Source organism: Scyliorhinus torazame, chromosome 2 (assembly GCF_047496885.1).
Source record: "Scyliorhinus torazame isolate Kashiwa2021f chromosome 2, sScyTor2.1, whole genome shotgun sequence".
NCBI classification, from domain to species: domain Eukaryota; kingdom Metazoa; phylum Chordata; class Chondrichthyes; order Carcharhiniformes; family Scyliorhinidae; genus Scyliorhinus; species Scyliorhinus torazame.
The window spans coordinates 362,041,921-362,065,524 of NC_092708.1; the positions used below are offsets into that span (position 1 = coordinate 362,041,921).

The 23,604-nt window shown below is 48.0% G+C and overlaps 1 protein-coding gene, 1 non-coding gene and 1 pseudogene across 4 annotated transcripts in view; all 3 read right to left on the minus strand.

Moving 5' to 3' along the window:
• prima1 (proline rich membrane anchor 1) overlaps positions 1-23,604 on the minus strand; it is a 242,776-nt gene that overhangs the window by 217,107 nt on the left and 2,065 nt on the right. The gene's annotated exons all lie outside the window — the stretch shown is intronic.
• On the minus strand, positions 8,728-9,500 carry LOC140385625 (small ribosomal subunit protein mS40-like; annotated as a pseudogene).
• Positions 18,551-18,742, minus strand: LOC140408094 (U2 spliceosomal RNA). The gene has a single exon (XR_011940020.1). It is a non-coding gene; the product is annotated as a U2 spliceosomal RNA (small nuclear RNA).

Genomic DNA, 23,604 nt, shown 5'->3' on the forward strand with positions numbered 1-23,604 from the left:
GGCCCGTCTACCTAAATGTGTTCCATTTTCTTTTTGCGACATCCCCTGAGAAGTCCACGTAATTTTCCATCCATTTAAATGAGAGAACAATCAACATGCCCCAGGTTCCCCAATGAGCATCCAATTCCACATGACCAATTTTATGCTATTTGCTGCTCATGCTCCCTCGTGATTCAGGAAGCCCAGCCGCAGGAACAGGAAAATCTTCCACATCACTCGGATTAGACAACAGGCGATCCAAATGGGAAACAGGGCAGCACGGTAGCATTGTGGATAGCACAATTGCTTCACAGCTCTAGGGTCCCAGGTTCGATTCCGCCTTGGGTCACTGTCTGTGCGGAGTCTGCACATCCTCCCAGTGTGTACGTGGGTTTCCTCCGGGTGCTCTGGTTTCCTCCCACAGCCCAAAGATGTGCAGGTTAGGTGGATTGGCCATGATAAATTGCCCTTAGTGTCCAAAATTGCCCTTAGTGTTGGGTGGGGTTACTGAGTTATGGGGATAGGGTGGAGGTGTTGACCTTGGGTAGGGTGGTCTTTCTAAGAGCCGGTGCAGACTCGATGGGCCAAATGGCCTCCTTATGCACTGTAAATTCTATGATAAGAATGTAATGCCACTCGGAGGTTGGATTTCAAGAGATATTTGGGATAATTTAGTTATTATACCTGCTTAAGCATCACCCTTCACATAGATCAAACCTAAATGCCAGTCATGCAATCTTTGTTAGCAGAAAATTACAAAATTACTTTTTATTCAATGAACCTCTTAAAAGACTTTCCGCTCACAATAATTCAGGCAGACTTCCACTGTCTGCAGCGCCTAACTGAATCTAGCCCTAACAAATGCATTCGGTTCCCGCTGACTCACGGAATTTCGAAGAATCACCTGGAGCCATGCAGACTAGCAAGGTCCCAGGTTAGATCCCCGACCAGTGCGGCGTTTCCTGATCCCTGCCAGGGTAGCTTTGCGACCCCGGTGGTGGAAACTGTAAACCAAAACAACCAAAGAAATGACGAAACGTGAATTAACAGGCACATCGCAGTTGGCCTGAACTATAAATTACAGGTGGAATAGCAGAAACAACAAGGACTATCTCACGGGTGGCGGACGCTTAGCTTACTGACCGCTTCCCTTTCACCAGCTTTCCCCTTTCCTCGATGGACTTAGCCAATTTTCCATAGGGAGCATCTTCCACGGAAACAGAGTTCCGCCCTTGCAATCTTTCTTGGCTTTCTCTTTCTGTTGCACACATCTGTGTGCTGATCATCCTCTGTCTCCAGCTCTCCTTTGTGCCTGGCCAAATGACTTTTGTATCCTAACTTCCTTCCTTTTGATACCACTTTCATGTTAAGAGTCAGCAGGTCACATGGCCCAGTATTTCTTGTAAATGAAAATTGATCCCTGGACAAATGGATGGAAACTCTTAAAAGTCCTTGCCAGACACTTTTAAAACAAATATAATTAGTATACCCAAACATTTTAAAGTAATTACAAGATTTCCTTACAGTTACTGCTTCCAGGTTAAAGGTCGTCTCTGTAGATGTGCAACTGCAGTTCCCCCTGAGTGAAGAAAAGGGGGAAGACGTCGCTATATTTCAATCCCTACCGGAAGTGGTGATACAGGATAAGGGTCTACACAGTTGAACAGCCTGCTGGCATTCGCCATTAAGCTCATACATGAACAAAGGCAACATGAGTTATGTGTTGGGAGGACAAATGGCGTCGGTGGAAACGTACTCCAGGGAGGGATAAGGAGCTCTCTCGCTTGTACTTTTCAAGCGAGGCAATAGTTTATGGTGCATTTTGCTGTTGCTGTTGCTTGAAACAAGGCAGTAATCTGTTTACTTCTGTGGCTCCTAAATTCAGACGTTTTTAATGGCTTAGGTAAATTGTCTCACTTGAGGCAAATCGCTGAATGAAGAAGTTGAAACCCAGCATCACACAAACAGATCAACATGGAGGTACCTCTCAACAGGCATCAAAGTCCAGCTCCGCTGTGCTGATCAAGATTTTCATTACGTGGGGTCATTTTAACCTGACTTGCCAATGGATAACTGACATAATCCAATGGGAGTCGAGTTAAAATTACCACTTAGCTTCTCCAAAACGGACCAAGTGCTGGCTGGAAAAGAACTGCCAACAACAATGGAAAGACTGTAATTACTCTTTACAGATGTTTTTCATGCTGGATCACTAGTTTTCGTGTTTATCCTCCATAAAGTATAACTTCCCATAAAACAGCAGAGCCATCATATTATCTAACAGTAGCAGACACAACAAATATTCTACATTCCCTTCACTGAATGTTTCCCTTTAAAGAGTTGCCGAATGCAAAATTTATCTAATTATTGGAGCCTCCACATTAAGCCGTGGATTATTTTTGTTTTATGCTTTTTGTTCAATATAATATTAAAACCTGGGCTGATAGGATGGAAATCTGAATAACCCTGGTGCCTGCTGTCTGGCTGTGGTGCTGGTTAATTTTATGGCTCAGTGAGAAGTCAAGGAGTAAGGGAGAGATTATATAGAGCACAGATGATCAGATCAGACATGACAATGAATTCTGATAAGAAATGCCCGAATCAGTCTGGCGCTCTTCAGTGGAAACAGATGCAAATTAACTTCCCGGGAACTCGTTCTGAAACGATTGCTGGTTTAAGGTCAACTCTGAGCTTGAGTATTCTCAATAGCAACAGCTGCCCGGGTTTCAATTGAATCATGCAGAGACCATGGGCGGGATTCTCGGTTGGCCGACGCCGGAATCGGGAAATGCGATTGGGCAGAGAATAGGTTCCAACACCAAAATCACAGTGGGCGCCGATTTGACGCCAAATTGCAATTCTCCGTCACCTCGACAGCGGCATAAATGCGTTCCGGAACGCATGTACAGTAAACACCGTTTGCATATCATTAGCAGGCCTGACCCGGTAATCTCCAGGGCATCCGCGATTCTCCTCTGATGGGCCAAGTTCCCGACGGTGTGGTTCTGTTTGGGCACGAGTGTATGCACCAAGCTAACATGTCGACCTTTCACCCCCTGCAGACAATGGATATTGGAATTTAACCAGCAATAGTGACCTTCTTGCGGGTTGCTGCAGGCCTGGGGGATGCTCTGCAGCTGTACGAGCGGGCACTGCTCGAGGAGGAGGAAGCTGCAGCAGCGGAGTGTGCCCCAGAGGAACACATGGCAGCCCCCCCCCCCAAGATTGGAGAGCGAGCCGCCCAACAGGCCGATGAGGAGGAGGTGCAAAGGAGGCGCCGCATGAGGCCTCGTGTGTACCGGCGCCACCTGTCTTTCGAGGACCTGCCGGACCGGACATGCCGTCGAAGACTCCGGCTGAGCAGAGACAGTGCAACATATCTGCCAGGTGATGGCACACCTGGCATCGCGGGGGTATGGGGAAGGACACCCGCTCCCAGTGGCCATCAAGGTGACGGTCGCCCTGAACTTTTACCCGACGGGCTCCCTTAAGGCGCCGTGTGGGGATCTGTTCGGGATCTCACAGACCTTGGTGCACAGGGCCATCCCTGCAGTCAGAGGCCCTATGTGCCCAGGCGGCTCAAGACATCCACTTTAATGTGGACCGAGCCCACCAGAATGACCAGGCACCGGAGTTCGCCGCCATGCCCCGGGGGTGATTGACGGGGTGTATGACCCCCCTACAAGCACCTGCACATGACAGGGCGCTCTGCACAACCAAAAGGGGCACCCACTCTATGAATGTGCAGCTGATTTGTGACCATGAGCTGTGCATCATACATGTCTGCGCCTGATACCCGGGCACTGTGCATGACCCCTTCATCCTGGCACACTTGACAATTTTTGACATGTTCGAGACGCCCCCCCCCCCACCTCCCGGTTGGGGGGGTTGGCTCCTGGGTGACAGGAGTTATCCACTGCGGTCGTGGCAGACGACACCTATCCGGAGGCCACGGATTGACATGGGGACCTGCTACAATGACGCCCATACAGCGACAAGGCCCGTGATCGAGCGGTGCTTCAGTCTCCTGAAGATGCCCCCCCCCCCCCCCACCTGCAACTCCCTCCGTGATGCATACCTGCTACACTATGGGGTGGGGACCCTGGGCAGTAAAACCGGGTCTGGTCCATGGGATGGAGGATGCTGACGGCCTGCTCTGCGATGAGCTCTGGTGCTCTGCACCGTACGACGAGATCTGACTCCTGCCCACGGTTGCACTTTCCACCATCCACCTGGGTGATCCCTGCACGTGAGCTGGCCGTTTCATCAAACGGTTCCATCGGATCCCTGGGGTGATGGTGGTGGGGTAAGGGGGCCGCACACAATGTCTGCCCATTTCTCCCCTCCCGCTTTGTCAACACAGACCAGCCGACCCCTCACAACCATCTGACAGAGCACCAAGACAGGTTGTAACAATGGTAACAGGTATTTATTGTGAACAACTATTAACAGATTATAATAGCCTGTATAACTAAACTGAGCCCTGCACCCTTGTCAACTAAATTGAGGTCTAACTTTCTGGCCTTACAGGCCCCAACGCTACGTCTAGGGGTTCCTCAGACAGTCAGCAGGAATGGGGGCGGTCTGCTGTGATTCCCGCCCTACGACCTGGGTCCCCGTTGGCGGCCGCCATCTGGGGCGACCAGGTCTCAGGTGTCCCAGGTGCTGTGCTGCCGCCCTGTTCTGCCCGCTGCCCACCTGATGCACCAGGGACAGGAGAGGGCTGTTCCTGCACCTATCCTGCGGGAGTCACTGGTACGGACCCCAACACCTCCTTCTCTCTTGGAATGCCCAATGGTCCCCGGGCTACTCCATGGGATGGGGGTGTGAGTGGAGCTATCCCGAGGCGTCTGTGCCACCTGGCGCTGCCAGTCTTGGAGGCCCTCTCTGGTCTTCACCAGGGTCTGCACGCTCGTGGCCATGGAGCACAGGGAGTGGACCATCGCCATATGAGACTGCGCCACATCACCCATTGGCTGTGCCACTATCTTCTGGGTTTGTGTCACATCAGTCAGTGACTGCACCATCTCCCTCTGGGACTTGGCCACCTCCCTCTGTGTCTGTGCCACGTCGGCCAGTGCCTGGCGCAATGCCGCCAACGTTCCTCGCCATGGCCTGCTGTGACTGCGCCACGCTCAGGAGCTCTGCTGCGATGTCCAGGTGGGTCTGACACACGGTTGCCTGTGAGACGGCAACCCTGCCCTGGGCCTCGGCCAGCGCCCACAGAATGGACCAGGCCTTGGAAATTCTGGCCCATAGCCAAAACCGTCACTCCCAATGCCTCCACCCCGGATGCCACCCGTGCGGTGTTGGCCTGGGTGGCAGGCATCGTCGGCAGCATCTCTTGCTTCTGCACAGGGTTGGACTCCTGCAACTGCACCTGCAGGTGCTGGATGCACGCTGACAACCCCTCCTGTAGTCCCTGACTCTGCGACTGGTGGGACTGTCCGTTTCAGAAGCCCAAAACCTGACTGCACAGCAGCTAGTTCCATCCGCCATTCGCTCCCTCGGGTGTTCGTACCTCCACCTGCTTTGCCGGATCAGCTATGTGGTGCGCACCAGAGAGTGCCTAGGAACCTCCTCACTAAAGTGTCTTGGGGATGGTGGAGGCTGTTGGTGACAGGAATAACAGAAAATCACTGTCATCCTCCGACTCGAGCTCCAAGGTCTCCTGAGTTTTGGGCAGAGGGCTGGTGAGCGAACTGCTCTCATCGCTGCTCGGCTCACGGGAGGGGGCTCCAGCTGTGGCACTGGGGGAGCAGGCCATCAGATGGACCCACCCCATCACCAGCAGGTCGTGCAAGGCACAGGATAAGACGCATTATTAGACCGGGGTGGTGGTGAGGGTGGGAGTGGTGTAGGGTGAGGGTGGTGTGGGGGTAAGGGAGGTGTGGGAGTGGCGTTGGTGGGGGTTGAGACACGTGTCATGGGGAACCGCAATCCAGCACGGTCTCACTTCCTCGCCAACGGCCGAACTTCACCTCTGCGAGCTCCCTTTCATTTGGGCCGCCGGCCACATGTGGGACCCTCTGCTCAGCCACAGTGAGGGGCCGCAGGTCCGGCGGTCCCCGTCCTGTCTCCTCCCGCTCCCCACAGTTGTGCGTGGCCTTCTCCTGAGGGTGGGGGGTTAATAAAACAACAGTGTTAGACAGTCCGACACATGCAGCCCAGAGGGTGGGTAGCTGGCGGCCTCAGTGGCCAGGGCACATGGCCATGGTGGGCGGTATAGGTACTGAATGTGATGTAGGGTGGGGTCGGGTTACGGGTGTGTGGGACGGGGGTTTGTGCCAGGGGTACAGGCTGCCTACTCACCTGGCCGCCCGGAGGCGGTTGTGCAGTTTATTTTCGGCACTGCTGGCCGGTCCGGACAATGTTGCCCACGGCTGTGACCGCCTCTGCCACCTGCCCACAGGCACGGCGAACAGCAGTGGCTGGCAGCCTCCTTCCTGGGCCGGTGTACAGGGTCAATCACCTCTCCTCCATGGCATCCAGGAGGGTCTCGAGCTCTGCATCTGTGAATCTCGGGGCAGCTCACCTTGCTGCCACCTTGTTGGCTGGGATAGTGTGTGTGGGGAGTGAAGTGTGTATATGCGGCAGCAGCTTGTCATCCTCCTGAGCGTCAATCGTAAAATTGGCGAATCCAGCACCATTTCTCATTAGAATCGTTTGTGTTCGCCCTTGTGCTAGCCCTCTAACAGTAGCGGAATCAGTCCAGGTGAGATGCCGGTTTTGCTGCCATGAAAGTCCATGAATTCTGAGTCGGCGTCAACACTTAGGGCGGGATTCTCCGCTTGCCAACGTCAAAATCGCATTCGCCGATTGGGTGGAGAATCCCTTTGAATGGCAACTCCGGCCCTCCAAAACGGCATCATTGGTGAGTACGCTGCACGCCATTGGGACCACCTCAGGACGTCACCTGAAGGCCCTCCCGGATGCTCAGCCCCCGATGGGCCGACTTCCTGACAGTGTGGGGCGTGAGCTCTGAGCCTTCGTCAACTTCGCATGCTGTGTCCAGTGTCGCCAGGGTAGGGGGTGGAGGAGCATTATGCTGGCCGGAGGGTCTTCGGTGGGGGGGGGGGTGGAAACTGGTGGTCCAGGGGTGTCGAAGAGGATTACAGGGGGGCACTATCTGGCAGGCCAGGTTCGCACGTGGCTGACACCATGATGGACGGTGCGACAGTCGTAGGTCGCCGCTGTGTGCCTGAGCGGCCACGGCCCCGCCTGTATCTGCAGGCAATGCCGGAAGCTTTACATGGCGTGGCTGCTAGCCCCCCACTGGGCGGAGCATCGGTGCAGGGGCAACGCCGACTTTTTGGTTGTAAGACTAGGCACAGCTTCAAAATCGGAGAATCCAGCCCTTCATCTCAGAAATGGAGAATCCCGCCCATTACTATTGAGAGTCTGCTGGAGGTCACTGTTGATTTTGAATCCAAATGCATCACCTGAAATATAGGTGCACTGTCTGGCATTCAGTGTCAATGAATGAGTAAGAGCCGAATATGTTTTAATGGTTAATGCCTGTAGGTTGCTGTTACGGTGAAGGTTTCCAAATCTTTATTAGAAAGGGGAGGCAGACACTTACATTCTGGTGGTGTTTTAATACAAAGGTTAGTGGGTAGAGATTTTCAGCAGAACAAACCAGTTTCTGAAAGTGCTTTATGTGACGGCAATTGATATCTGATGTAAAGGTATTATCACAACTCACATTGCTGTCACTCAAGAATTTGAAACTGTTGCTTTCCCTGCTTTGGGCACTTTATCTAGTCTTGCATCCTCTTCAAATTGAAGTGACTCTGATTGAGGCAGGATATTTTTGTATCAATTCCCAATCCATCACAAACTACAGTGAGTGGGGTGGATTTTGGCAGCTTTCACATTTTATTCTGAAACAACTTTAGGCAAACATGCTCCAGAACCACATCCGCATAACCGATCAGTAGTTGCCAGAACCATTTCAAAACCTATTGGACTGGATTCTCCGTTCCAGAGATTCATGGACTTTCACGACAGCAAAACCGTCGCCAAAGTTTGACCGATTCTGCTACTGTTAAGGAGCTAGCACCAGAACCACATGGAACACAATCGATTCCAATGAAAAACGGTGCGGGATTCGCCGGGTCCCTGATTGAAACTCGGGAGCCTGACAAGTTGCAGCTGCACATACACTGTACAATCCCCACACACACACCATCCCAGCCAACAAGATGGCACTGGTTGTGCTGGAACGCATCCATACATCTGATGGGTCGGCTGGGGCCAGAGGGCACCTAAGGGGGTGGCCTGGGTGGGGTCACCTATACGACCCGTTTTCATGGTGGGCTGTTAGCGGTATGTGCAGCTGCATGACTGCCTTTCCGGCTGTGGCAATGGTGTTCCATGCCCTTCCACCCCAACCCCACAGCCCAACTGCTGGCCACCACCCGCTACACCCCTCGATCTGGCAGAACCCCCCCCCAGCCAGCGGCACAACTGTCAGCAAACTATGGCGTTGTTGGACACTTTCAATAGCCCCTCTCTGTCTCTCAGCAGCCACCATGCCGGCTTCATGATTTTTAAAAGCACAAGTGAACCACGGCGTGGGGAATGTGGCCCATCGGAGGCGGAGAATCACAGAGGCCCCGGAGAATATTGGGTCGGACCCTCTAATGGTATGTAAACGCTGTTTACTGTATGTGCATTATGGACAACATTGACGCTGCTGTCGGGGTGATGGAGAATTACGACTTGATGCCCGCCGCGATTTCAGAGTCAGCCAATGGAGAAGCCCGCCCATGGTGTTTTAGACGAGGTTCGAGTGATGGTCTCTTCAGGAAGGGTTTGGATGTCCTGCGAATCCAAGCAATTGCCTTCTCAGGCAGCTTGTGCCACTAATACCAGCTTTACCAGTGTCCCCCCCCCCCCCTGCCAGGCTCGGGTTTTGCCCCCCGATCCATGAGAACCAGAGTAACCATCCGGATTGATCTCAATGCACGGGACTTGGAAACTGAGCAAACAGTGATGCTTACCGTTCCGTTTTGCTACCATCAGCTTCTTATACTGTATCATACAAACAGCAGCTCTGGTCAGGTGATAGATGATACCAGAGCAAGAACAAATCAACTTGTCCAGGTGCTTCACATTCATGTGGATGTCAGCATATTGGACAGGGACGGCCACTGAGCTTGTCCCCCTCTTCTGCAGGTTTTTCTGGTTTTCTGAGGTGGGGACCCAGCTTCATGGTTCCTCTGATAGTCAGCCCAGAGAAGCTGTTTGCCCTATCGCTCAATAAACTTTTCACTCTGCACGTTTACCCATGGACTAAGTTGTAATGAGTGATCGAGTCAAAACTCCTGTGGGCTAAATTGTAGTGAGGGATCAGGTCAAAAGTGGTCTACTTTAATGTGGTGCTCATTCAATGTGGTGCTACAAGGCTGGCCAGCTAGTTGCTGCATCCTCCATTGTGGAGTCGCACTCAGCAAAACCCTGCGAATCACTGCTATCATCCTGGGCTGTGCCCTCAACTGGATGACTAGCACTGCCATGCTACTGTGCCAGGCAGGTCAGTTTAAAATATAAAGGGGGCTGGATTCTCCAATTCTGCAGCTATGTCCGGAGGATGCATCTTGTCTTACGGCCAAAAGGTCGATGCCACCCCCGCACCGATGCTCCGTCTGGTGGGGGGCTAGCAGCCGCGCCACATAAAGCCCCGGCTTTACCTGCCTATATGGACGCAGGATGGCCGGGTCCGTGGCTGCACATGTGCACAGCGATAGCTTGCGGCGGCCGCAACATGCAACATGGCGCCGGCCGCACGCGGACATGGCCTGCCAAGAACGGCCCCCCTGTAACCCCACGCACGTCCGGTCCACAAAAAGCAAGAAAAATCCAATTCTGCAAACTACTGCCTCCTCTCAATCATCAAAGTAATTAAAGTGCTATCAGGTGGTATTTCCACAGCAATAATCTGCTCACATGCTCAGTTTGAATTCTGCCAGGGCCACTTAGCTCCTGACCTCATTACAACCAGAGTCCAAACATGAAAACAAGAGCAGAACCCAAGAGACGGGGTGAGAGTGATTGCCTTGAGCATTTGACCACTGTCAATGTAGTACCAAAGCATCCTAGCAAATTTGAACTAATTAGGAATAAGGGGAAAGCTCTCCACTGGTTGGAATCAGGGCGGCATGGCAGCACAGTGGTTAGCATTCCTGTCTCACAGCACCATGGACCCAGGTTCAATTCCGGCCTTGGGTGACTGTGTGGAGTTTGCATGTTCTCCCCATGTCGATGTTGGTTTCCTCTGGATGGCTGTGATTGTTGAAAGTTATTCATCTCAGTCACAGGACATTGCTGCAGAGGTTCCTCAGGCCCAAGTATCTTCAGCTGTAGTATCCTAGGTCCAATCATCTTCAGCTGTCTCCTCAATATCCTTCCTTCCATAATAAGGTCCGAGTAGGAATGTTCAAAGATGATTGCACAATGTTCAGCACCATTTGCAACTCTGCAGATGCTAAAGTAGTTTGTGCCAATATGCAGAAAATCATGGACAACATTCAGGCTTAGGTTGATAAGTGATAAGTAATATTTGTGCCACACATTGCCAGGCAATAACCATCTCCAACAAGAAAGAACCTAACCATCTCCGATTGACATTCATTGGCACCACTGACCAGAAGTTGAACTAGACTGGCCGTATAAATACTGAAGCTACAAGACCAGGTCAGTGATGAGTAACCCACCTCCTGACTCCCCAAATCCACCATCCCACCATCCCTCCCCTTCACCTAGAGTGCAAAAATAGGAGTGTGAAGGAATACTTTCCACTGAGCGGGATGAGTGCAATTCCAGTAACATTCAAGAAGCTCAAAAGCCGCAGCACCAATTTGAATATTCACTTGCTCCATGGCTGATGCACAGCGGCAGCTGCATGTACTATATACAAGATGCTCTGCAGCAACTCACCAAGGCTCCTTCAACAGCACCTTCCAATCTCACAACCTCTACCACCGAGATTGAAGGACAAAGGCAGCAGATGCATGGGAACACGACCACTTGCAAGTTCCATTCTAAGGCACACTCCATCCTGACTTGTAACTGCCATTCCTTCACTGTCGCAGGATCAAAATCCTGGAACTCCCTTCCTAGCAGCATTGCGGGTGTACCTACACCAGATGGACTGCAGCAGCTCGTCGCCAGCTTCTCGAGAGTAATTAGGAATGGGAAAACGTGCTGGCTTTGCCAGCGAGGCCAACATTCGAAGAAATAATTTCTCAAAAACTTGTAGCAGCATGTTTACTTTGACATTAACTTAAAATAACCAGACATTTGCATTTCATGCAGTGATTAGTTTTGGCTGTACGCAATACAGCACAAGCACTTCAGCTCCCAATCACAGTAGGAAAATAGTTTATTTGAGACAGTAATTTATCTTTCACTTTAATTAGTTCCTCCCCTAAAATACAAAGATCACTGTTCCCTGAAATATGGGTTATACCTTACTGGAATTCACTAAATTAATTTGCTTCAATAACTGCCAGTACAAAATAAATCAGCTTTTTTAACAAAGGTCAGTGGGCTTATTTCTAGTTGTTAAGCTTTTATTATTACATCTGAGATTTTAACAGTGTTTTGGAAAAGTCCAATTTCATGACTTAGGAACTTATCTTTTAGCAGGGATTGAAGATTGAAGTTTTTAAAACGTAAAATAATGGAAGGACCTACTGGGATGCTGGTAGAAACAGACCTAAAGTAAATGCAATTTCCTGTTAGAGCAGGAAACATGGTGGGTGTGGGGTCTTAATTAGGTCGGTTTCCCAATGTTGAGTTGAAGTTGTGAGATAAAGTGGGCGGTATGTTGAAGGTAGAGCCGCCCACACACAGCAAGTGTTGGGAAACAATTTACTATTTATCTGCGTACCATACATACCCGTTAATTGGGTAGCACATCAAATTAAGTCCTGTCTTCAATATGAAGTTAGTGGCACATGGGAAACACATGCCTCCTGTTTCCCAATAGCTTGAAGCTGGTATACACCAGGACAGGTGGTTCAATCTTTGGATCTGTGTTGAGGTTTTGTCTTTGTCTAACTCACCAGCACATTACCAGGAGAAAGTAGCAGAAAGAACTAGGTGGGAGTGGAGAGTCTGGTGCTTGGGGCCTCAAACAGCGCAGTGGTTGGGCTGAAAAGAGTTTGTGATCAGGTCATCAGGCGACAGCACAGCGCGGCACAGGGACATCTGGGAGCGGGGGGAAGAAGTGTCCAAAAGCAACTAGGGTTCGGCCCACACGCTGGGGCCAATTGTTGCACTGGCCTCGTCCTGTGTGTCCAAGGGAGGTCAGCAGTCAGGGAAGGGACTTTGAGTCTGATGCAGAGCAGGTCCAGCTGCATGGGGAGCAGGTCAATGGTCTCTTAGGGAAGGTCAAGGGAAAATGAATACAAGTGAAAGATAGTGGTTGGATGCTCCAGGGTTATTAGAGGGTTGTTGGGGGGGGGGGGGGGGGGGGGGGGGAGGGGGGGGGGGAGAGAGAGAAAGATGTTGGGAGGTTTAAGGGAGATGGTGACAGAAGGAAGCTGGAGATGGATGGGCTCCAGCTGCAGAGTGACAGTGTTCATGTCCATTGAAATGGCTGCCAGGAAACTGCTGTCTTTCTGGAAATCAGGTGCTGCTCGGAAACCTTTACCTCACAGGGAGGACACTGTGGGGCGGGATGGGTTTTAGGCTGGCCCATAAGAACTAAGAGCAGGAGTAGGCAATCAAACACTTGTCCCCGTCAAACTCCATCTGCCAAATGTTGGCCCACTCATCTGACCTATTTATGTCCATTGTGGGGAGGCCAGAACATGCTGTATGGGCAGCCATGTCACATTACCTTGAGAATACAAATCATGCCACACATATTACTTTCCAATTATGCCTGGCTTCTAACACACTGCCACATTTTTGCCTACACAGGTGAGATGTCCCTCAGTCTCCTTCACACAGCAACAACAGCCAATGTAAAGCATGACAGTACAATATGTCCCCCTTAGGGCATCCCAACAAATATGTAGAATAAACACAATCGGCAAGTGATCAAAATATATTGTAATATCTATATACATGTGGATACCATAACAGTGCTCACCACCATTATGCCTCAACACTTATTCATTTTTCCTTTATGCCGACTATGTCTTGTTGTGACCCTGACATGAGCAGCTGATTGGGGAGGTTGCTGAGAGCAATGCCCTGCTTTGTGGTGCACGTGCATGCTTAAAATCTGCAATGTGATTATGTGCGATGAGGCTCCGACAAGCAAGCACAAGTGGCTTCCACTTCCTGTCCTGCCACTGAGAGCCATGCTCACCTCATTACATTCTGCTCAATGTGTTTGGATCTCCACCTGGAACATTCCAGGTACACCACATTGCCGTAGGGATAGACAACAAAGAGATAGCATTTGTTTTTGTTTTGGGTTTATCTCTGGGATTTATCACAGAAACAGATAGTTGCAGCTGGAGCTGGAACATTTTGGAAATAAGCAAGTAGTTGGGGGTCTGGGATCAGCTGTGGGTAGCAGAGAAAGAGAATTTTTCAGAAGCTGTAGCTCAGTGGCAAAAAAGATGCCAATCGGACAAAAGGGAGTCTTCTGAAGCTTGGAGTCACTGAGCAAGTAATTATGTTTGAGCTGGTGTGTCTCAAGGTGCTCAAAAGAGAGTTGGGGGGTTGCCTGGCCAAATGTTTATACCCTGGAGAATAGCAGGAACTCTGAGAGTCAAAATGAATTCCTAGGAGCTGTGGTAGCTGTTGGTTTAGTCCCAGGAGAAATGAAGGAATCCTCAAGGTACTCTTGATTGGAAAGAAAAGTGGAAGGGCAAATGTTTTGTTGAGATTTTTGGATTTAAAGAATAAGTGTTTATGAAGTATAATGTTAATTTACTTTGCTTTGTGCAGGCTTTTGTTTAATACATTAAATCTTGTATTGTAATTCTTTCAGCTGATAACTGGGTGTTTGGATTTCTTTTAAAAATGTAATGTTGTCCCTCAGGTTCATAGCTTAGACTAATACTGCAAACATTTTCAGGCTATTTTTCAAGCCAAAATCTTAAAAATCTAGGGCGTCATTCTCCGACCCGGCGGCCGCTGTGAATCCCGCCCCCTCCCCCGCCGAAGTCTCCGGTACCGGAGATTGGGCGGGGGCGGGAATCGGGCCGTGCCGGTTGGCGGGACCCCCCCGCTCAATTCTCCGGCCTGGATGGGCCGAAGTCCCGCCCAGAAATTGCCTGTCCCGCCGGCGTAAATCAAAGCTGGTATTTACCGGCGGGACCAGGCGGCGTGGGCGGGCTCCGGGGTCCTGGGGGGGGCGCGGGGCGATCTGACCCCGGGGGGTGCCCCCACGGTGGCCTGGCCCGCGATCGGGGCCCACCGATTCGCGGGCGAGCCTGTGCCATGGGGGTACTCTTTCCCTTCCGCCTCCGCCACGGTCTCCACCATGGCGGAGGAGAAAGTGACTCTCCCCGCTGCGCATGCGCGGGAAACTGTCGGCGGCCGCTGACGCTCCCGCGCATGCGCCACATTTCCGCGCCAGCTGGCGGGGCAACAAACGCCATTTCCGCCAGCGAAATCCCTCCGGCGCCGGCCTAGCCCCTCAATGTTGGGGCTCGGCCCCCAAAGATGAGGAGCATTCCGCATATTTGGGCCGGCGCGATGCCCGTCTGATTGGCGCCGTTTTTGGCGCCAGTCGGCGGACATCGCGCCGTTGGGGGAGAATTTCGCCCCTAACATCCAGCATTTCATTTCATTGAGGTTTAATGTTACACCAGTCAGACATCTGCCTGTGTGTGAATAAGTCACATACGAACACTCAGCCCCGTGTCTGAGTGGGTTTCCTCCGGGTGCTCCGGTTTCCTCCCACAGTCCAAAGACGTGCTGGTTAAGTGGATTGGCCATGCTAAATTGCCCTTAGTGTTCCAAAAGGTTAAGTGGGGGTTCCGGGATTCGGGTAGATATGTGGGCTTGAGTAGGGTGCTCTTTGTAAGGATCGGTGCAGACTCGATGGACCGAATGGCCTCCTTCTGCACTGTAAATTCTATGATCTATGACATTTACACCCAAGATCTTTCTTTTCGCTTCAAAGACTGTGTTTAAATTATGCAATCTGATGCACCAACAGCATTATTTTCCCCCCATATAAGTGCAGGTAATAATACTACATCCCTGGGGAAGCAGGAATTGGTATACATTGCTCTGTTCAAAAGCTTACAGGAGCAGGTTTGTCAAATGACTAAACCTGGGTGGGATTCTCTGACCTCCCAGCCGCATGTTTCCCGGCAGTGGGAGGCAGCGTGGGATTCTCTGCTCCTGCCGCTGTCAATGGATTTAACCTTGAATCACTAGCCTTCTAATTTGGAGGTTAAGTGGGTGGCCACTGAACTAACTCTGACCCTTGTGGACATTACTTTAGAGAGAAAATTAATGCTTATTTTATGTACTGCTCTATCTCATGTCTTGTTAAATGCGTCTTAACTCATCTCACAAAACCCACAAACTACAGCCATTACCATTATTGTGTGATTCTCTGGTAATTATTGCCCAATATAATAAAAGAACTAAAGAGTTATACTCCAACCTTCAGAAACTCAGATGAACCTAGCCAGTCAAAATCTGGAATTTCTTTTAAGGATCTACCTTATGCACACTCTGCTATTAATTAGGCTGCAAAATGAATTGGCTACTAGAAGTATTAATATGCAAGGAAGGCAATATCCCAATTAACTCTAGAATTGAAGAAGGTCTTGCTGCAAGATTGCTACAGGAAGACACTAATAACACTAACTGACTCAGAAGCTTCAAGAATGGAGGATATTATTCTAATATCATCAGCAAAATACCAAATCTAATAAGAGTATGCAACCAAAGGCAAAACACCAGGCATGATAACTTTCTGAGCTGCACGGAAAGCATTTAACTGGGTGAATGGAACTTCCTCCAGCTCTGTGTGTATTTGGCTGTGGTCCCATATTTAATAATGGACACACATACAGCACGACTCACAGACATGTATTCTGATTAAGTGCCAGTTTTGGCCTTCAGGTTATGTACACAGTAGGGTTTCTCCTTTTATTTCTATTTAGTTATTATTCCTTTCAGGTCCCTTGCTGGGTGATGTGCATTTGCAATCAAGGTAATAAAAGCAAGCAAGACGTACCATGAAAACACACTTTCTAAACAGGTGACATACTTGTGGTCAACTGTTCAGTTCTCTAGCAGCAACATTTAGTGAAATACGGCCAAGACATACCTAATATCAGCAGTTATAGCCGTTAACCCTCGCCCCCACCAATATTCAAATAAGAGGGAGGTGGTGGCAAAGTGGTAATATTACAGGGTTAGCAATCCAGAAGCCTAGGATAATGTTTGAGGCGCCTGGTCCAAATCCCACCATAGCATCTGGCTGAACCTGAATTCAATTAGTAAATCTCGAATGCAAAGCTAGTCTCAGTAATGGTGACCTTGAAACGGTCATCGGTTTTCAAAGCCGATCAGGTTCCCCAATGTCTTTTAAGGAAGGAAATCTGCCAGTCATGCCTGGTCTGGCCTGACTCAAGGTCCACAATAATTTGGTTGACTCTTAATGGCCCCCTGATATGGCCTAGCAAGTACTGTACTGTACTGGCCTGTACTGCGCTGTATTGTTCTATACATATGGATGATAATGGTATAGTGTAGGTTAGATGGCTTTTGTTTCGGTGCAACATCGTGGGCCGAAGGGCCTGTACTGCGCTGTATTGTTCTATGTTCTATGTTCTAAGTCACTCAGTTCAAGGGCAATTAAGAATAGATATGAAATGCTGACCTTGCCAGTGGTGTCCATGTCCCATGAAAGAATAAAACAAAAGACAGTAAACCCATCAAGAGATTCTTGCAAGGCTTAATAAACATCAAATTTCTTTGCATTTTTGAAATAATGGCTTTCTGACAAGGCCACATGATTGAGGAAACAAAAAGCAAAATCAACACACGAAAACTCCAGCTGAAGACTCAAGAGCACTGAATTCGCAAGCCTAGATTACACCATGATCTTCCACTCACTTGCTCTGTAGAAACTTTCCAAGCTCTCACCAAGCAATAATGGAACTAATATTGTAATTTACCAGAATCTTGCAGCACTCTAAAGACTGAAAACTAGTCACAGCGTCAAATACAGCCTTAATTAAAGGTGCAGAAAGTTATGTAACATGTCAGGAAATAGATTGGGTACTGGAAAAGAGGATAAGTGGTGGGTTTACCATTTGAAAGCTGGACTACAAAATAAGCATATTGAGAAAATTGCTAAACCGGAGCACGCTAACAGCCGCAGGAAGGAAGGATGGAAGAATGGACTTGAACTTTTATGTACTTTTCAGGTAACAGGGAATTTCCACCCAGTAAGATCCCACAAATACAAAAATGAATAAATGACCGGATAATTTGTTTTCGTTGGTCCCGAGTTGGTGAGAAATGCTGGTCAGGGCAACGGAAATTAGTTTTGGTCCATTTTCAGTCGCATAAGCAATGCACAGTGTGTGTAAGATGCAAACTGACAGCTTGAGGATGGCCTAATGTTGGACTTTGGGTCTCATATGCACTATTTGGATGGGTTACTGGCACCTATCATGGCTAGTTAGGCAGCTTGCCTGTTTTGTTGTTTCTCTGAATATTGTGATTTTCAATTAGGCAGTTTAATCATGGCATTAGGCCTATCACATACAAATTAAGGGACATGACAACTATTTAAAGCAGTTATCAGGAACTCCTGAAAAAAATGGCTGTATCCAATACTAGTTCAGACATCCTTGGAGCACAGGACTTCGGTCACTGAAATTGGCCCTCGTTTGCTGGCCTTTGCTTTACAATCATGAAACACATTTTCACTGCCGCGTCCTTTTGTATCCATCAAAATCATTTAGTCTCAGACGACTTACTTCAACAGCACCTCTATTCCCTCACATTTCCCCCTCCAAGTCACATACACCAACCTGACTATTAAGGCACAAATCATATTATTCCTTTGTTACTAGACCAATATCCTGGAATTCCCAAACCAGCACCAATCCAAACACTGCAGCAGATGGACAAGACAGTCCAACTCCATCTTTTTTATAGAATCGCTACACTGCAGAGGGAGGCCATTTGGCCCATTGGACCTGCCCCACCCTATCCCCGTAACCCCTCCTAACCTTTGAGGGAATTATTAATGGGCAATAAATATGGCCTCAGCACCTGCTGTCTCTGAACAAAAAGCCCTCTGCAGCCACTTTTGTCAATATTTTCATGATCAGTAGATAATCTAAAGATTGAAACATCAGTCCAGCCCAACTAATGGTCAGGAGTCAAAAGCAAAATACTGAAGATGCTAGAAATCGGAAATTAAAATAGAAAATGCGAGAAACATTCAGAAGGTCTGGCAGCATTCACCGAGAGAGCAACAGTTAAAGTTTGCGATCCATGATCTTTCATCAGATGGGGGTCTGATGAATGGTCACAGACCTGAAAAGCTAATTCGCTCTCATCACAGATGCTGCCAGATCTGCTGAACATTTTGCAACATTCTCTGCTTTCACATAATTTTTTAAATTTCTTTATCAGAGTTGCAAAGCCAAAGCTCAGAGTGGACAGGGGCAAACCCCTAATCCATCTCCTTGCCTGCTCCAACAACCAATTCAAATTGAATCCAATTCATGGTCCCCACGAAGAGACGGACCAGATCCTGGCATTACACCTGACCTCACGCTTGATCATAGCCAAAAGGCCGAGAAGCGATTGCTTTCACATCATTAATAACAAAAACTGCTCTCCAGAAAATAAAATTATGCGCCCAACCTGTCATTTTGAGATGTGACTGTCAGTATACGCCTCATTCTCAGTTGCCATTGCATCATAGTTGGATGTATAAATGAGGCACTGTCGGCATTCACCAAGTCAAACTCTCAAAATAATTAAAGTATTAAGAAAATAAAGTTATGTCTGTATGATATTCTGTTTTGGTTGAAACTGTTCAATCTGCATAAAAAGTATAAAGAAACAACAAAACTATCCAGTAGAAAAAAAGGACTGAAGAATATTTGCATAGGGAGAGAGGCTTTCCACCCGTGCAAATATTCTGGCAGAGGCTCAAGTACAGAACTCCCACTCCAGAACAGTCTCTGCTTTTTTCAGGGTCGGGTATTAAGGAATGGGATAGCTTCCAAATAGCATATTGTTAGCCACTCACATAAATAGCAGCTGCCTCTGCTAGTGTAATTCTGGTGAGATAGTGTGCATATTAATCCAGGTAAGAGCAAGTTGTAACTATGTGGAATTCTTTGGATAGCCAGGAAAGGTAATGTACCCCATTGGAAATGATCCCTGAACATCTTTGTGACAGGTCAGGTTTCCCTTTGGTCCTTTGGTGAGGTAAGACATCCTTTGGAAGAGGTAATGTACCCTCTGGGAGATGACAGGTACCCTTTGGGGCTGTTAAAGATAGTTACAATTGTGTGTTAAAAAAATACATAATCCCTTTGGAACTTTGACCATCAAAGAACTGTCAGAACTGTCAAAGAACAGTCAAGCTATCAAAGAACTGTTGATACACATTGGAACTGTCAAAGCACATTGCAAATGACAAAGCGATCAAGGGATTTAACTCTGCTGGGTTTTCATTTTTTTTTAAGTGTTAAAAAAGATCAGTGCTTGATATTACTTAAAAAAGATCAGTGCTTGATATTTCACTCTGTCTGTTGACATAAGCCTGAAGGTTATCATTATAGGATTTGTGTTGCATGTCTGATTTTATAATTAACATTATCACAGTGGGTTTCCTGTGAAGTGAGCAGTTTGATTGACAGATTCAAGTGGTATAAATGTTTGTTTTCATAAGAGACTCAGCACTTAAGTGAAATATTTGATTTTAAATTAGATTGATTGAAAGAATTTCAACACATTGCAGATGGGCCATGGGTGGTAGGTAGAGTGGCTAAGGATTAGGTGGGACTATTTGGCATAGGTAGATGGTCATAGGGTGACATGGGGTAAGGTACCATGGAGGCGGGTAGTGGGGCATAGGAGACATGCGATGTCATGATGGGCATGAGTTGGCATAGGCAATGTGTGGTTGTGGGGGGGAGGGGGTGGTGGAGGTGGTTTCTTATGCAAGTCATTTTTTTCATAACTTCAACAGAATGACAATGACAGTGGCAGGCCTACCAACCAGCCCCCACGTCCACAGCCGGCAGCCATCGCACTTGTTCTGGGACGTTTAGCCTGAATTCTAATCCAGTCAGTGTCCCACAGTGAAAATCTGAAATTTTGGGCAACTTTTTCCTGGGATCAGATTCACTGAGTTGGGAAATGTTCAGGTAGATATCATACTGTAAGAAACATCACATTGGTTCAGGTAGATACCATACTGCAGACGCTATTCTGTATAATATGTAACAGGTTCAAAGCAACAAAAAAAATCTAGTTACTGCTGGGGATTTCTCTCTTGGAACTGAACCAAACAACAACTAAACTCTGAGAAACTTGACTTTATGTTTACTTCAGAACAATTGGACTTTGTTTCCTTAAATGGGATACAGTTCCATTTAGCAGAATAATATTCTCAGTGTTACACAGTATTAAACTCCTGTGCTGAAAGTACAAAGAATCATCTCATTTAGTGCGAAAAATTTGAAGGGATATATACTAACAATGCTTGAATCAGAGCATATTTAAGGCTTTCCTGTAACCTCACACATTTTCGTAACATAAAAATGAGTGTAAAATATTTCCAAGTGAGTTTGTCTTGTTTGTATGCAATGACAAAAAGTCACACTTACAATTAAATATTTTATGTGATTGTGAATTTAAGCTGCAAGAACATTGATAATGGAGATATTGTTTTTTTGATGGTAACTACAGTTTGAAGGAGATATCATTAGTCTGACCTAGGCCGTAAGCTCTGTAAAAACCATCCCTGCGCCTCTCTACCTCATTTCCTTCAAGACACTCATTCAAACCTACCTATTTGACTAAACTTTTGTTCATGTGATCTAACACCTCCCTATTTTGGCATTGGTGTCATATTTGTTTCATGATACTCTCATGAATCGACGGGACGTTTGCGAGCCTAGGGGCACTGGAGGAGAAGTTTGAGTTACCCCCGGGAAATGCCTTTAGATATATGCAGGTGAGGGCTTTTGTGAGGCGACAGGTGAGGGAATTCCCGTTGCTCCCGGCACAAGAAGTTCAAGATAGGGTGATCTCGGGTGTATGGGTCGGGGAGGGCAACGTGTCGGAAATACACCAGGAGTTGAAAGAGGGGGAAATGCTGGTAGAAGAGTTGAAGGGTAAATGGGAGGAGGAGCTGGGGGAGGAGATCGAGGACGGTCTGTGGGCTGATGCCCTCGGTAGGATTAATTCCTCCTCCTCGTGTGCCAGGCTCAGCCTGATACAATTTAAGGTGGTCCACAGAGCGCACTTGACGGGGGCGAGGTTGAGTAGGTTCTTTAGGGTAGAGGACAGATGTGGAAGGTGCTCAGGGAGCCCGGCGAACCATGTCCATATGTTTTGGTCATGCCCGGCACTGGAGGGGTTCTGGAGAGGAGTGGCGGGAGCAATATCTCAGGTGGTGAAAGTCCGGGTCAAGCCAAGCTGGGGGCCTAGCAATATTTGGAGTAGTGGACGAGCCAGGAGTGCAGGAGGCGAAAGAGGCCGGCATTCTGGCCTTTGCGTCCCAAGTAGCCCGGCGAAGGATCTTGCTAATGTGGAAGGAGGCGAAGCCCCCCAGCCTGGAGGCCTGGGTAAATGATATGGCTGGGTTCATAAAGTTGGAGAGGATTAAGTTCGCCTTGAGAGGGTCTGCGTAGGGGTTCTACAGACGGTGGCAACCGTTCCTTGACTATCTCGCGGAGCGTTAGAGGAAGGTCGGTCAGCAGCAGCAGCAACCTTGGGGGGGACTGCCTGGGAGGGTGGATGAGCAAGAGATAACATGAAGGGTTGGGGAAACTGGCACGTACGGGTGAGGGCCAGTGTACAAAGCTGTGTAAATACATCATATTGTCATGTATATATCTTGCTCTGCGTGATTTCTCTTTTTTTTTTACGGGGGGGGGGGGGGGGGGGGTTATTGTTTGTAAGGGAGAAAAATTGTGTTAAAAAACTTTAATAAACATATATTTTTTTAAATGATACTCTCGTGAAGCACTGCTGTTCTTTACAGAGGATAGGTTAAAAATTATACCACAGGTGATCATTACGAATATACTTGTAGCAGATGGTTATTTCCAACTGAGTAAATTGGGCAAATTACTTTTCGCTGTATGGTTCTCGAAATAGTTGGGGTGTCCACAAAATATACGCCATTGGACAGAACCTACACGAGGGAATAAATAGCTCAATTAGAATTTAAAACAATTTCTTAATTTTTCGGTTTGACTTCCATTCCATGCCAAAACTATTCCAAACAGAGATCTAATTTGTTTCAAATGTTCATGCACATTTCCTCACAAAGATTTCCTTCCAAAAGCGTTTTGTAAACAAAACAAACAATGCCTGTTGAAGTCATCCAAATACATTTTTAAATGTTAATGAACAGCAGTGATTCATGGACTAGAAACTAAGGCCACTTTTCAATTGTTGGAAGCAATACAGATTAGATTCTAGCAAGTAGGTGGTTTACTCTTGGAAGAATAAATGTACACCTCTCAATCTCTTTCGCAGTGCAATCATTTCACTTACCGGCACTGCAATGAATACAATCTTTAACAGGAAAAAAAAGGAGCTGCCATGTAGGTTATTGTTTCAGTTCATTCGCAAAATACCTATCCTTGCAATAATGTGCTGTCACAGCAGCAGTCCCACCTGATAACATGAACGGCACAATTATTAGCCTGCAGTTGCATAATCTCATGACTACAATGATGTAATTTACTCTGGCGATGTGCTGACTTGATCTATTGTTATGTATTGCTGAAGCCCGAGGCAGGCTTTCACCGAAAGCTTGTCGTTTACCCAAGGCGAACCGTGGGCATCTGATAAATCTCAGTAAAAGAGAAAATCCTGAATAACTGCCATCAATAAAAATGAATGGGAAAATAGAATAAAAAACATCAGTAGAGTTGTGAAAATCATCCCCGTCGTCTTTAATCTAATAAACATATGAATCTTTCCATAACTGCTTTCAACATACTGTGCAGTAGTTTACAGTGAAATTTAATCTCGAGTCTCTCCCAGCAGAATAAACAGGCAAAAATTAGGGAGTCCTGAACAAGGAGCGGTTGCGTTCTTCTAATACATGTTTGTTGCACCTTGGGGGAATAGTTGTGAGGTTACAATTATTAGTCGCTGCATCAGAATTATACAAAATCACAGGTGATTCGAGTCCTGAGAATAACTTTCTAAAAACACCTCAAGGATCTGGAAACATCACAAATTTTTCAGATCTTCGTTTTCCAAATCGCGTCGGAGTAAATTTCTGCCAGCCAGCGCTGTGGAACCTCGCTCAAGGGTCAGGGTTGTTGCTGATGGGAGTGGGAGCGAGCCGTGTGGTGTCAGTGGAAACGCCCACCGGCGGCCACAGCGTCGGCCAAAAGGGTCCAGAAAAGGGCGGGAGGAGGCTGCAAATTGCATGGGGCTGGTTTAGCTCACTGGGCTAAATAGCTG